Genomic DNA, 12200 nt, shown 5'->3' with positions numbered 1-12200 from the left:
TGACCAAGCCTGAACCAGACGGACCCCTGAGGCATGTCCACATTGTCCTCCCTCACCTTGCACCTCCCCAGGGCCTGCTCAGAGCCTGCCTCCTCCTCTTGGGCCTCCCGTCTCCCTCTCCATGCCTCGCCACCAGGAAGGACACTGACGGGCCGTGCGCCCCAGGCTGCTTCTACATCCAGTCCCAAGACACCAGTGTGGCTCTGCTTCTCCACACAGGGGGCCATATCTCCCTGAATATGGCACCAAGGGCAGCACCGCCCACGAGTCAGGGTCCCTGTTTCACCAGCTCCTTCATGAACATTTCTGTGACGTAGAAAGAGGAATCATTTAATCACACTGTTGGGCCACGAGCAGTCTCTTTTGCAGATGAATAATTTTTCTTTCACCTTTATGTAATAGAATAATCACAGTTTTCCCAACGGTTTGTTTGATCTTCTTCCATAATAAATCACTCCTTTCCAGTGTTGCTGTGACTTCTTTCAAATTCTCTAGGGTTATCAGAATACGTCAGGAACATCCAGGGCCCTTTTCATTATTTTCCTCATAAAAAGTTTGGTTATACTTTAATATCTATTACTGTTTGTGGATCAAGAACAGATTTATCTGCCAAAGAGGGCAGCTGCTGGGGTTTGCCGCCGGCACACCGGCCAGACCTGAGATGCCCCAGTCAGACCGGGAGGCCCTGGCCTGCTCACCTGCAGCGTGGAGCTGGCAGCAGCTGGGGATCCCCACCGCTCATGCTGGGATGCGTGGCCTGACATCCTGCAGGTCAGGCTGCCTCTGCTGCCTCCTCCTCTTGGTCTTTTGGCTCCATTTCCTGGGAAGCTGAGTGTAGCCAGGGGGAATTCTGCTGTCCTTCAACCTGCTGGCAGTGAGGCAGGAGGCGCATCAGGGGCCAGGTCACATCTGCACTCTGGACCCAGGAAATTCCCAAACCAACTTTCTGTCTCCAGAGCCCTGACAGAGCTGGGCCAGGGAGACCCAGGCCTGTGTGGTGGCCACCCAGTGCCTGCACCAGGGTCTATGTCTCTCACTGCGACTCTGAAGGCTGGAGCCCTTTGCGGCTGGCTGCAGGACCCCAGGCTTCACAGAGGTGAGAGAGCTTCCTGGTGCTGGCCTGTCCAGCCTCTCACTGGAACGGGCCAGACAGAGGAGCTCTGGGCCCCATTGGCACTCAGTTAGTCCCAGGAATTTTGTTGAAGTTGATGGTTGGTCCAACTCTGGGCCACACTTGGACTTCATGTGCTTCAGAGAACTTGTCTACAGATCCATTTTCTTTTCTCCTCCTCCTCCTCCTCCTCCTCCTCCTCCTCCTCCTCCTCCTCTTCTTCTTCTTCTTCGCACCAATCGTGTATCAGACGAATCCCCAGGAACGTGTTACCAGATGACTTGCTTCTCAAAGCGGTGGTGGCCACAGGGATCAGGGCAGAAGGACCCTGGGGGGCCAGCTCTCAGGAGCAGGGCCAGGTGCCTGGGGAGCATGAAGCCTTTTTGGTTTTGTGATATCCACAAAGGCCTGGCCTACAGCAGTTAAAAGGCTTCCTTTCTCGGATTCACCCAGATTCTTGCCTGCAGTAGCAGAGGGTGAGATTGCCTTTGGGGACCAGGAGTCTGGGGCCTGGCCACCAGCACTCTCTTGGGGTATCTTCATCAGCTCCTTGCTTAGGTGACTCAAATCCTCTGGACCTGTTTCCTGAACCTGAAAAATGGGGGCAGAATCCTTCTCGGTACTGCCTGAGGGTTCAGTGGAGTCTGTGAAAGTGCTGAGTGGAGCTGTGCTCAGCACTGATTCCCACTTACACTCCCTGCGCCCAGAGGGAACTACCAGGTGCTGAGCCAAATGTACTTCACACGCCTCAGGCCACAGCAAGTTTATAAGGAAGCTTATGACGCTGAGGAAGAACCCCCTTCTCTCTGACTGCGAACTTTTTGAGGGTCATGCTTGGTTCCTATCAGCCGGCAAGTGTCTGGGCCACCTGTCTTGCGGTCCATGCCACCCAGTTGGCCAGCTCTTCCAGGGCAGGAGCCATGTGCTGGACGCCCAGGGAGTCCACAGCGTCTCGAACAGGGCTGGTGAGCCAGCTACCCGTGGCAGCAATAGCCCAGTGGCAAAGTACTGCCTCCCACCAGAGGGTCGGCTGACCTCCAGTTTTGTAGGGCCAGACGAGGGTGGGATCAAGTGTTCCACGCACCTCAGCCAACTCCCAAGATAGGTCTTTGTGTGACAGCGATGAACCAAAAAAAGAAGTTCTATTTTGATTTGGCCATTTATTGGCAGGAAGTCTTATTCTTGCCCCGGGGTGGTGATGCAGACATGCTGGTTTGTGCCGACCACAGCTGCGGGAGGCCCTGTGGTGCCGTGTGCTCTGGACCAATCGTAGCAGCGGGCTGTGCAAGGCCAGGCCTCCGTCTGCAGGGAGAAGCCAGGTCGAGAGCCACTGCAGCCACCATCTGTGGTCAGCACCATTGCCTTCTGCAGGTGACTGTGAAGAACAGGCTTGGAGCACCCGGCTGGGGACGTGGCCTCAGCCCACACTGCTTGACAGGAAGAAAACCAAGGGAGAAGAAAGAGACCCGAGGGTTAGGAATGAGGAGCTCCCCCCACCCCTGCCTCCTGTCCCAGGTCCTCATGTCGGCATCCGTGAGGGGCAGCTCTCAAGCAGGGTGGACTTGGTGACGGCTCCCGGCATAGAGACATGGCAGCTTCTAGAGAGGTTTCCATACCCCCGGTGTCCCTGAGAGGCCTGAGTGTTGGGAGTCCATGGCTGTCTTTTGGCAGTGTCCTCGGTGGTGGGACGCTCGAGGTCACATTGTAGGTGCACTCCAGGGGGCTCCTGGACACTCAGGTCAGAAGTGCCTGGGCTAGAGAGGCTTCACCCCACGTTCCATGCCCAGCCAGAGCCTGACCCGCTGTCACAGGGACTGCCCAGACCAGCTGTGTCCTGCTGTCAGAGGCCCAGGATCATCGAGGATGTGGATGTGGAAGTTCAGTACAGGAGAATGTGCCTGCCCTGGGACCACAGTGTCACCTCCTCCTGACCAACATCACTCCCAGCCCCCGTGAGACAATAGGTCCCCCAGCAAAACACACGCCTTCAGACAATGACCTCACAAGGACCAGCACATAGAGCCAGCAGGCAGAGGGCACAGGGGGACTTTAACTGAATGACGCTGCAGGGCCGATGGAGAACCACGGAGGGCAGAGGGCCTGTGACTGATGGGCGGCTGGCAGGAAATGATGGCCAGAGCTGTCTGCAGGGCCTCGCCCCCTGACTTTCCAGAGAGCCATCCTGTGGTGGCCTCCTCTCAGTCCCCAGCATGGTGACCTGGGAAAGATCAGTGAGGATCACCAGGGTCCCAAGACTGTCAACCCCACAAAACTCCTCCTGGTGGATACTGGTGACAGAGGGAAACCCGTGTCCTGCTGACTTTTCTTTTAGGCAAATGTGCAGAGCTCATGGGCCCCGATCTCTCGGGAAGCAGACTCATTTTCCAACTGCGACAGCCACCCGACAGGATGTGGTGGATATGGTGTGGGGAAGAACCCTGCCCACGAGCCTGCACCTGGCCAGTGTCTCTTAGCAAGAGCTCCATTCTGCGCCTGGAGACACGGGGTGCCAGTGCTGTCTTGGCCAGGAGGCTCTTGTCCATGTCGCTGCACAGAGCACTGCTCACCTCATCTGACCGTCCCAGGGAGACTCCATCCTCCACAGAGAGATGGCTTTTCGTGGTGACACTGCCCCCAGACAGGCCAGTGACTCTGAAGCCTGGGACAGCTAAAGGAGACAGAGACAGAGACGGATGAGAGAGACAGAGAGACAGAGAGAGGAAAGAGATGGAGAGAGACAGGGAGAGAGAGAGGGAGAGACAGGGAGAGACACAGGCAGACAGACAGACAGGGAGACAGAAGAGGAGGGGAGCAGTAGGTGAAAAACAGAGACAGACCCTGCATGGCCCACTGCAAGGGGCCCTGCCCTGCCCTGGGCCCGCCCCCTGCTGCTAGAACCCTCTGGCTGTGGCCGCTGCCTCAGCTCTGGCCTCCTGGGGTGGCAGAGGGCTTTCCGGGGCAGGTGGCAGCCTTCCCCTCTGCCTTGATGGGCTTCTGCTCTGGGTCTGGGGGCCTGATGGGCCTGTCTCATTCAGAGTCTGGGCCCCCAGCCAGCTCGGTGCCTCTCCACCTGCTGCCTCCCTAGTGCCCCGAGCTCTCTCTCTCTGGGCCTGCTAGCAACAGCTCCTGTCCTCAGCGTTTCCAAGGCAGGAGCTCTGGGAGAAGCACAGGGAAATACCTTGGCAAGGCTCACAAGTCCCACGCGGCCTGGTTCAGAAGCCTGCCGGAGACTGCCGCCTGGGCTGGCCCCGAGGCCTGGGGGCTAGTCTAGGAGGAAGGGCAGTAGCAGGCTCTGTGGTTGGCCACTCTGACCACCTCCCTCAGGGGATCCCTCTGGGGAACTGGGCTTTCTTTATTGTAGATTTTCCATCTTATTCTCCACTGTTGGGTACAAGGCTGGTAGGTAGTGATGCTTGTTAGTGCGGACGGACCAACGGCTATCTGGAAGGGTGCTCAGGCAGCCCTCCTCTGCCTGGTCCATGACTCTTGCCTTGATGGTTGGTGGAGCTTCTCGCTGGCCCACGAAGACTCCTCTTCCAAAGCCGTGCATTCTCTACTCAGCACGATGGCCGTCATCTGCCTGGTGCCGTGCTCCTTGCACCCAGGGCCGTGGGACTGCACTGGTCAGGCGGAAAAGGCACTTGGCAAAACAACAAAAAGCTAAAAAGGACAAAATATTCATTTCCAAGGAAGAGGATCCCAGTGCCCTCCACCTGGCTGGAGACTGGCTGGGCCTGAGGAGCGCAGCTGACAGAGGTAAGAACCCAGGCCACAGGAAGAGCAGAAGACCCACGTGGTTTCCAAAGTCTGCTTTAGCAAACAGCCTTGGCTACAGGCAGGGGTGGGGGTGTGCATCCTGTAGGCTCCTCCCACCCTGCTCTCTCCAGGGAAGCCCTGCTCTGCCGGGTCCCAGGACCTCCATCTCCTGCGGCCTCTGGAGATTCGGCTACTGCAGTTCTCTTTCCACCCTGTTCTTAGGGTGGTGGCCCCACACAGTGTCCCCGCCTCTCTGTCCTTTGAGTGTAGCACAGCGTGGCACACACTTGGCCCCTGTTGGATGCGCAGTCCACTGATTTAAAAGACACAAGCACTGAACTAGCAGGTGTGTCTCATTTTCTCTGTATCATATCCTAAGATCCCTGACCTCCATCAGGTGCCAACACAGCTGAGCGTCCCCTCACCCCAGGCCAGGCGGGGTGGGGAGGGACCCCCTTCCTGTGAGTGTTGTCTGGCTGCTCAGCTAGATGGGGGGTCCACCTGGCAGTATCTCAGCAGCATCTGTCCTGATGCAGGAGAGCGAGTGGCTGGCTCCCGGGACTTTTCAAGGGTAATGGTGTGCTGTCTGCTTGCCAGGCATGGCGGGGTGCGCATGGCCAGCAGGCTCCTACTGGAGACCAGGTGGGCCTGAGGAGCCAGCTGACACGTGGCATCTGTTCTGTGGTTCCTTACATAATATTGAGGATACCGGGGACAGGTAGATGACATGGTACTGTGCTTCTCTTGGAAACTTCAGCTAAGAACCTGGAATTGTGTGGTATGGGGCATCCTGGGTCAAGGACTGGAAACCTCGCTTTGGGTGGCCTGGAAGGCAGAACTGGTTCTGGCTGTGCCTTTAGGGTGCTACTGCTGTGGCCCCCACCCCAGTGAGCACTGTGTGTGGAGTGTGTTCACACCACCGCTGTGGCCTCCACCTCAGTGAGCATTGTGTGTGGAGTGTGTTCACACCACCGCTGTGGCCTCCACCTCAGTGAGCGCTGTGTGTGGAGTGTGTTCACACCACCGCTGTGGCCTCCACCTCAGTGAGCGCTGTGTGTGGAGTGTGTTCACACCACCGCTGTGGCCTCCACCTCAGTGAGCACTGTGTGTGGAGTGTGTTCACACCACCGCTGTGGCCCCCACCCCAGTGAGCACTGTGTGTGGAGTGTGTTCACACCACCGCTGTGGCCTCCACCTCAGTGAGCATTGTGTGTGGAGTGTGTTCACACCACCGCTGTGGCCTCCACCTCAGTGAGCGCTGTGTGTGGAGTGTGTTCACACCACCGCTGTGGCCTCCACCTCAGTGAGCGCTGTGTGTGGAGTGTGTTCACACCACCGCTGTGGCCTCCACCTCAGTGAGCCCTGTGTGTGGAGTGTGTTCACACCACTGCTGTGGCCTCCACCTCAGTGAGCACTGTGTGTGGAGTGTGTTCACACCACCGCTGTGGCCTCCACCTCAGGGAGCACTGTGTGGAGTGTGTTCACACCACCGCTGTGGCCTCCACCTCAGTGAGCACTGTGTGTGGAGTGTGTTCACACCACCACTGTGGCCTCCACCTCAGGGAGCACTGTGTGTGGAGTGTGTTCACACCACTGCTGTGGCCTCCACCTCAGTGAGCACTGTATATGGAGTGTGTTCACACCACTGCTGTGGCCTCCACCTCAGTGAGCACTGTGTGTGGAGTGTGTTCACACCACTGCTGTGGCCTCCACCTCAGGGAGCACTGTGTGTGGAGTGTGTTCACACCACTGCTGTGGCCTCCACCTCAGTGAGCACTGTATATGGAGTGTGTTCACACCACCGCTGTGGCCTCCACCTCAGTGAGCACTGTATGTGGAGTGTGTTCACACCACCGCTGTGGCCTCCACCTCAGGGAGCGCTGTGTGTGGAGTGTGTTCACACCACCGCTGTGGCCTCCACCTCAGTGAGCACTGTGTGTGGAGTGTGTTCACACCACCGCTGTGGCCTCCACCTCAGGGAGCACTGTGTGTGGAGTGTGTTCACACCACCGCTGTGGCCTCCACCTCAGGGAGCACTGTGTGTGGAGTGTGTTCACACCGCTGCTGTGGCCTCCACCTCAGTGAGCACTGTATATGGAGTGTGTTCACACCACTGCTGTGGCCTCCACCTCAGTGAGCACTGTATGTGGAGTGTGTTCACACCACCGCTGTGGCCTCCACCTCAGTGAGCACTGTATATGGAGTGTGTTCACACCACCGCTGTGGCCTCCACCTCAGGGAGCACTGTGTGTGGAGTGTGTTCACACCGCTGCTGTGGCCTCCACCTCAGTGAGCACTGTGTGTGGAGTGTGGAGAGGGCCTCCTGGATGGCTCTGCCTCCTGCTGGGAGCAGTGCTCACACCCTGGCACATTCTCTGTCTTACCAGGGTGTCCGTCTGTCAGGGCTGATCGTAGGTGGCCTCTGAGGAGGTGCCATCGCCGTGGTGTCCCCTGGTCAGGACTGCTCTGTGCAGGTGGGTGGAGGTCAGGTGGGGAACATCGGCAGCCTGGCCGGAGAGGACAGCAGCACCCAGGAGAGCAGAGGTTGGGCGAGACGTCACCTGCTGGGTTCCGGACCAGCTGGGCATCTCTGGCGGGTGTGCAGGGTCCCAGCAGGTCTGTTTGTAGACTGGTACCAAGCCTTCCACCCTGACTTCGGACTCAGTACTGAGTATCCAAGCACCAAACATCCTGGTGGTCACGGAACCACAGGGAGACAAGGTGGGCAGGGAGACGCCTGGCAGCCCCAGGGCCGGGAGAGCCGTCTGACCCTGGGCGTGTGACCCGCTCTGGTCCCTCCTGGCAGAGAGCTAGGGAAGGCTGCTCTGGACTTGCCGAGATTCCCTCCCCAGTGTGACCACAGACAGGATGACCAGACCTCACTCCTTCCCTCAGTGTCAAGCTTCATGGGCTGCCACTTGAGCTTGTTGCTGGTGGCACAGGTGGACATCGGCTGCAGATCCAGGTTTAGATGAGTCCGTGTAGGGCATGCAGGCGTTTTGGTGAAAGTTTGGTGCACACTCTTGACCTGGTTGGTGTGGTATGAAGTTGAGATGCTGCAGTGGCCGTGGATGGGCAAAGGTGGAGAAAGGCCACCTTGACGTGTGTGTGTCTGACCCATTGAGGGTCAGCCAGGCACAGGGACACATGCCTGTGATCCCAGCGTCTTGGGAGGCTAAGGCAGGAGGATCCCGAGTTCACAGCCAGCCTCAGCAACTCAGTGAGACCCTGTAAAATACAAAGCAGAGTTGGGGATGTGGCTCAGTGGTCCAGTGTCCCTGAGTTCCATCCCTGGTACTAAAGGAAAAAAACCAGCAACAACAACAACCCGTTGAGGGTCCTGCTGGGTGGAACCCAGCCCTGGGCAGGTGGCTGTGGTGGAGAGGGCGAAGCTCGGTCTTCTCCTTGTGGCCGTGTGGACGTAGCTGTCCTGCCCCTCTCTGAGTGGGCCTCGGACTCCCCCCGGCATGTCACGAGAGTCTGAAGGCCCTGTGTGCACGGTGAGGTAGTGGCAGAGCCTGGGCGCCGTGGGCTGAGGCGAGATCCTGCGGAGGGCAGTGGACCTTCTGCACATGGCTCCTTCTGTGGCACGGTCCACACTTCCCTTCTATCTGACACAGAGTGGCCACGGTGGCTAGTGAGCTCCACTCATGTCTGACCTGCTAGGCCCCCACTTATAGGCCGAACCGGGCAGGGCAGCTGTCTGCTTCCCACCTGAGGCGTGGTCATTTGGGGGACTCGCTTTCGGGTTCAGGATGGATGTCTGCTCTTTGAGCGTCCACAGGTGGGAGCCGCAATCTGGTCAGTGAGAACCCAGCCTCTTTCCCGTTCTGCCTTGGACTTTTCAGACCCTTGAACCCACCAACCAACCGATGGAAGGCGACTGCCCTTGCTGGGAGACTGGTCCCCTCTCCTGACGGCCGCTGAGCAGAGGCAGCCTCAGGCAGGGGAGCTGTGAGTCCCAGTCAGAAGGAGCAAGGGCTCAGCTACGGGGCTCTCCACCTGCTCCTCAGAAAGCGTCTCCGAGGCTTCGGTCTCTGTTTAAACACAGGTTGTAGAAGGCCATTTCTGTAACCAGCACAGAGTGCACAGGGAAGGTGGGCCGCCGAGTGAGGCTACGCCTTGCCTCCACAGCTGGTACTGGGTGCCTGGCCACCTGGCCTCTGCAGTCCACCACACAGGCCTGCTGAACCCTGTGGCCAAGGGCAGAGCCTCAGACGGACCAGCCCCCAGCCAGTCTTCCAAGAAGAACAGTCACCTAGAGGAACCTGAAACAAGTTATGTAAATACAGCCTATTTTCAAAGGTACCTTTCAACAACCCCTAAGAAAAGGACAGACTCTGGGCCAGTGCTGCCCTTCGGGGCCGACAGGGCAGTGATGGCCGCTCCTTGGAAGCCCGCCCCCCCTTGTCTTCTTGGAGCTGCAGGGACTACTGCTCCCACCTGACAGACTGAGGCCTCCACATGAAGTTCAGGCTTCTGCGGCCTGGGCCAGGCCTGCTGGCCAGGTCTCGCTGCCGCCGGAGAAGCCCTGGGAAGAGCAGAGTGACAGGGACACCCACAGGAGGGCCCACAGATGACTCCACAGGAAGGAGGAGAGGAAGCAGAGGATGGAGGGGGACCCTTGGCACATCAAGTGCCGCTATGGGCAGGCGCGGGGGCAGCGGGAGTGTAGAGATGTCCACCTTCAGCCAGGCCTGTGGCCTCGCTTGTGAATGAGGCTGCCCTTGTGGTGCCTCCTTGGGCCTCAACTGGGACTCACAGCTCTCTGCCTGAGGCTGGCCTCTGCTACGGCATTCCATAACAAGAAGCCTCTTCCCACAGCACAGGAGTCACCTGCCAACTCCCAGCGCTAAATCACGCCGCTGCAGGCTCTCAGGCTCCCCAAACACCTGGCCATTTGCTGGAGGCCATTTGCTCCTGGGAGGTGTGAGGTGCCATTCCCAGGGCCTCCCCTGGGGAGGCTGCCCCTCCCCTCCCTTCCCCCACTGCTCCTCCCCCTGGGGCCCAGCCTGCATCCCCCTGAGACCAGCTCCTGCCACAAGCAGGTCAGAGGGTGAGTTTGGATCCTGTGGCCACCAGCAGCTGGACAGCACCCTGTCAGCAGAAGGTGTTCACAGTAGACAGGAAGAATGGCATCCAGACACACACCTTCTTACAGAGCACAGCAGCCAGGTCAGGAACCTGGAGAAAACAGTGCGTTTAGGTAAAAGTGCACTTTAAGCTGAAGTAGAAAGAGAGCCAGGGCAGGGGGTGTGGCGCTGCTGGGCTCTCGGCTGTGCTGGCTGGGAGCAGGCACCTCCCACCACACGGGCCTGCCAGGCTGAATGTCCTGGTGTGCAGGGCGAGGGCTGATGGCACAACTCAGCCACAGCCGCCTGGATCACAGACAGCAGCCAGCAAGGGCTGCAGCGTGGGAACAGGCGGGTGGACCCCACAGGGCTGGCAGTGTGCAGAGAGGGCCACCTTGGGAAGAAACGGCATCTCACAGTCGGCTGGGGAAAGTGAGAAATAGGAGCAGATGCCGGACCCAGGCGGCAGCTGCCTTCTGGCCAGCAGGCCAGCCAACCAGAGCACAGGCCTGAGCTGGGAGCGCTCCCTCCGCCCGCCTTGGTGGGAGGGAGCCGCGGATACAGGCAGATACAGACTCTGCAGAGGAATTAGGAGAGCAGACGACACAGGCTGAGTATTCTAATTCAGTCTGTGCCTCAACACTCCATGCTGGCCAGCACCGAGTGTGGAGCTCCCAGAGCCCCAGGGCTGGCTTTGACCTTGTCAGTCACTGCCCTGCCCCGTGGGGTCCTCCTTCTCTTGAGCTGACCTCACTCCTCTCGGTATGAGGCCCATTTCCCCTTTATCTTCTGCTCTTTGCCAAGGGCGTCAGCCAGGAGAGCCCCACTGATGTCCAGAAGGAAGTTCTTGTAAACCTCTGGTCCCTGGGGAAGGCCTTTGACAGAGGAGAGGGCCTCATTCTTTGCCACCTCAGGGAATGGACACTCGACCCTGCACGCTCTTAGGTGGACCTTCTTACTTCATTAAAAGGGCAGTGTCACTGGGTGGGCACGGCGGCACATGCCTGTGATCCCAGCGGCTGAGACAGGAGAATGGCGAGTTCAAAGCCAGCCTCAGCAATGGTGAGGCACTAAGCAGCTCAGTGAGACCCTGTCTCTAAATAAAATACTGAATAGGGCTGGGGGTGTGGCTCAGGGGTCGGGCGCCCCTGAGTTTAAGCCAGTACCAAAACCAAACAAACAGAAAATGGCTGTGTCTCTGGAGAGGACCACGGAGTGGAGGTGACTATGCTTATAGACACGTGTCTGGGTGTGTTGGTGTGTTGGCTGGTTGGTGTGTGTGGGTATATCTGGGTGTGTTTGTATGTCTGGGTGTATTAGTGTGTGTGTAGACATGTCTGGCTATGTTCATATGTTGGTGGGCATTCGCTGTGTCTGGGTATGTTGATGTGGGTGTGTTGGTGTGTCAGGATGCGTTGGTGTGTCTGGATGTGTTAGGGTGTATCTAGGTGTGGGTATATTGGTGTGTCTGGGTGTCTCTCTGGGTGTGTAGATATGTTAATATGTGTTGGTGTGTCTGGGTGTGATGGTATGTTTTGGTATCTGTGTTTGGGTGTGTTGGTATGTTGGTGTGTTTGGATGTATTGGTATGTTGGTGTGTCCTGGTGTGTGTGTATGTCCAGGTGTCTCTGTGTCTGGGTGTGTGGGTGTGTCTGGGTGTCTCTGTGTCTGGGTATGTTGTTATGTTGGTATGTGGCTGGGTGTGTTGGTTTGTTGGTGTGTGTGTATGTATGTGTGTGTGTGTGTGTGTGTGTGTGCGTGTGTGTCTGGGTATATTGGTATGTTGGTGTGTCTGCGTTTGTCTGTGTGTTAGTATGTGACTGGGTGTGTAGGTATGTGGGTGTGAATGGGTGTGTCTGCCTGTCTGGGGGTGTGGATGTCCAGGTGTCTCTGTATCTGGATGTGTGGGTGTGACTGGGTGTGTTGGTGTGTGCATGGATGTGTCTATGTGTGTCTGTGTGTGTCTGGGTGTGTGGGTGTCCAGGTGTCTCTGTGTCGGGGTGTGTGGGTGTGTCTGTATGTCTCTGTATCTGGGCATGTGGGTGTATCTGGGTGTGTTGATGTGTGTCTGTGTGGGTGTATCTGCATGCCTGAGGATGTGAGTGTCCAAATATCCCTGTGTCTGGGTGTGTTGGTGTGTGTTGATGTATGCTTGTGTGTCTGTATGGATGGTGTGTCTGCCTGTTGGGGGTGTGGGTGTCCTGGTGTCTCTGTGTCTGGGTGTGTGGGTGTGTGTTGATGTGTGTCTGTGTGGGTGTGTC

The sequence above is a fragment of the Urocitellus parryii genome, chromosome 8 (genome assembly GCF_045843805.1).
Source record: "Urocitellus parryii isolate mUroPar1 chromosome 8, mUroPar1.hap1, whole genome shotgun sequence".
NCBI lineage: Eukaryota > Metazoa > Chordata > Mammalia > Rodentia > Sciuridae > Urocitellus > Urocitellus parryii.
The sequence above is the reverse complement of the archived record's forward strand: the minus strand, read 5'-3'. Positions refer to the sequence as shown.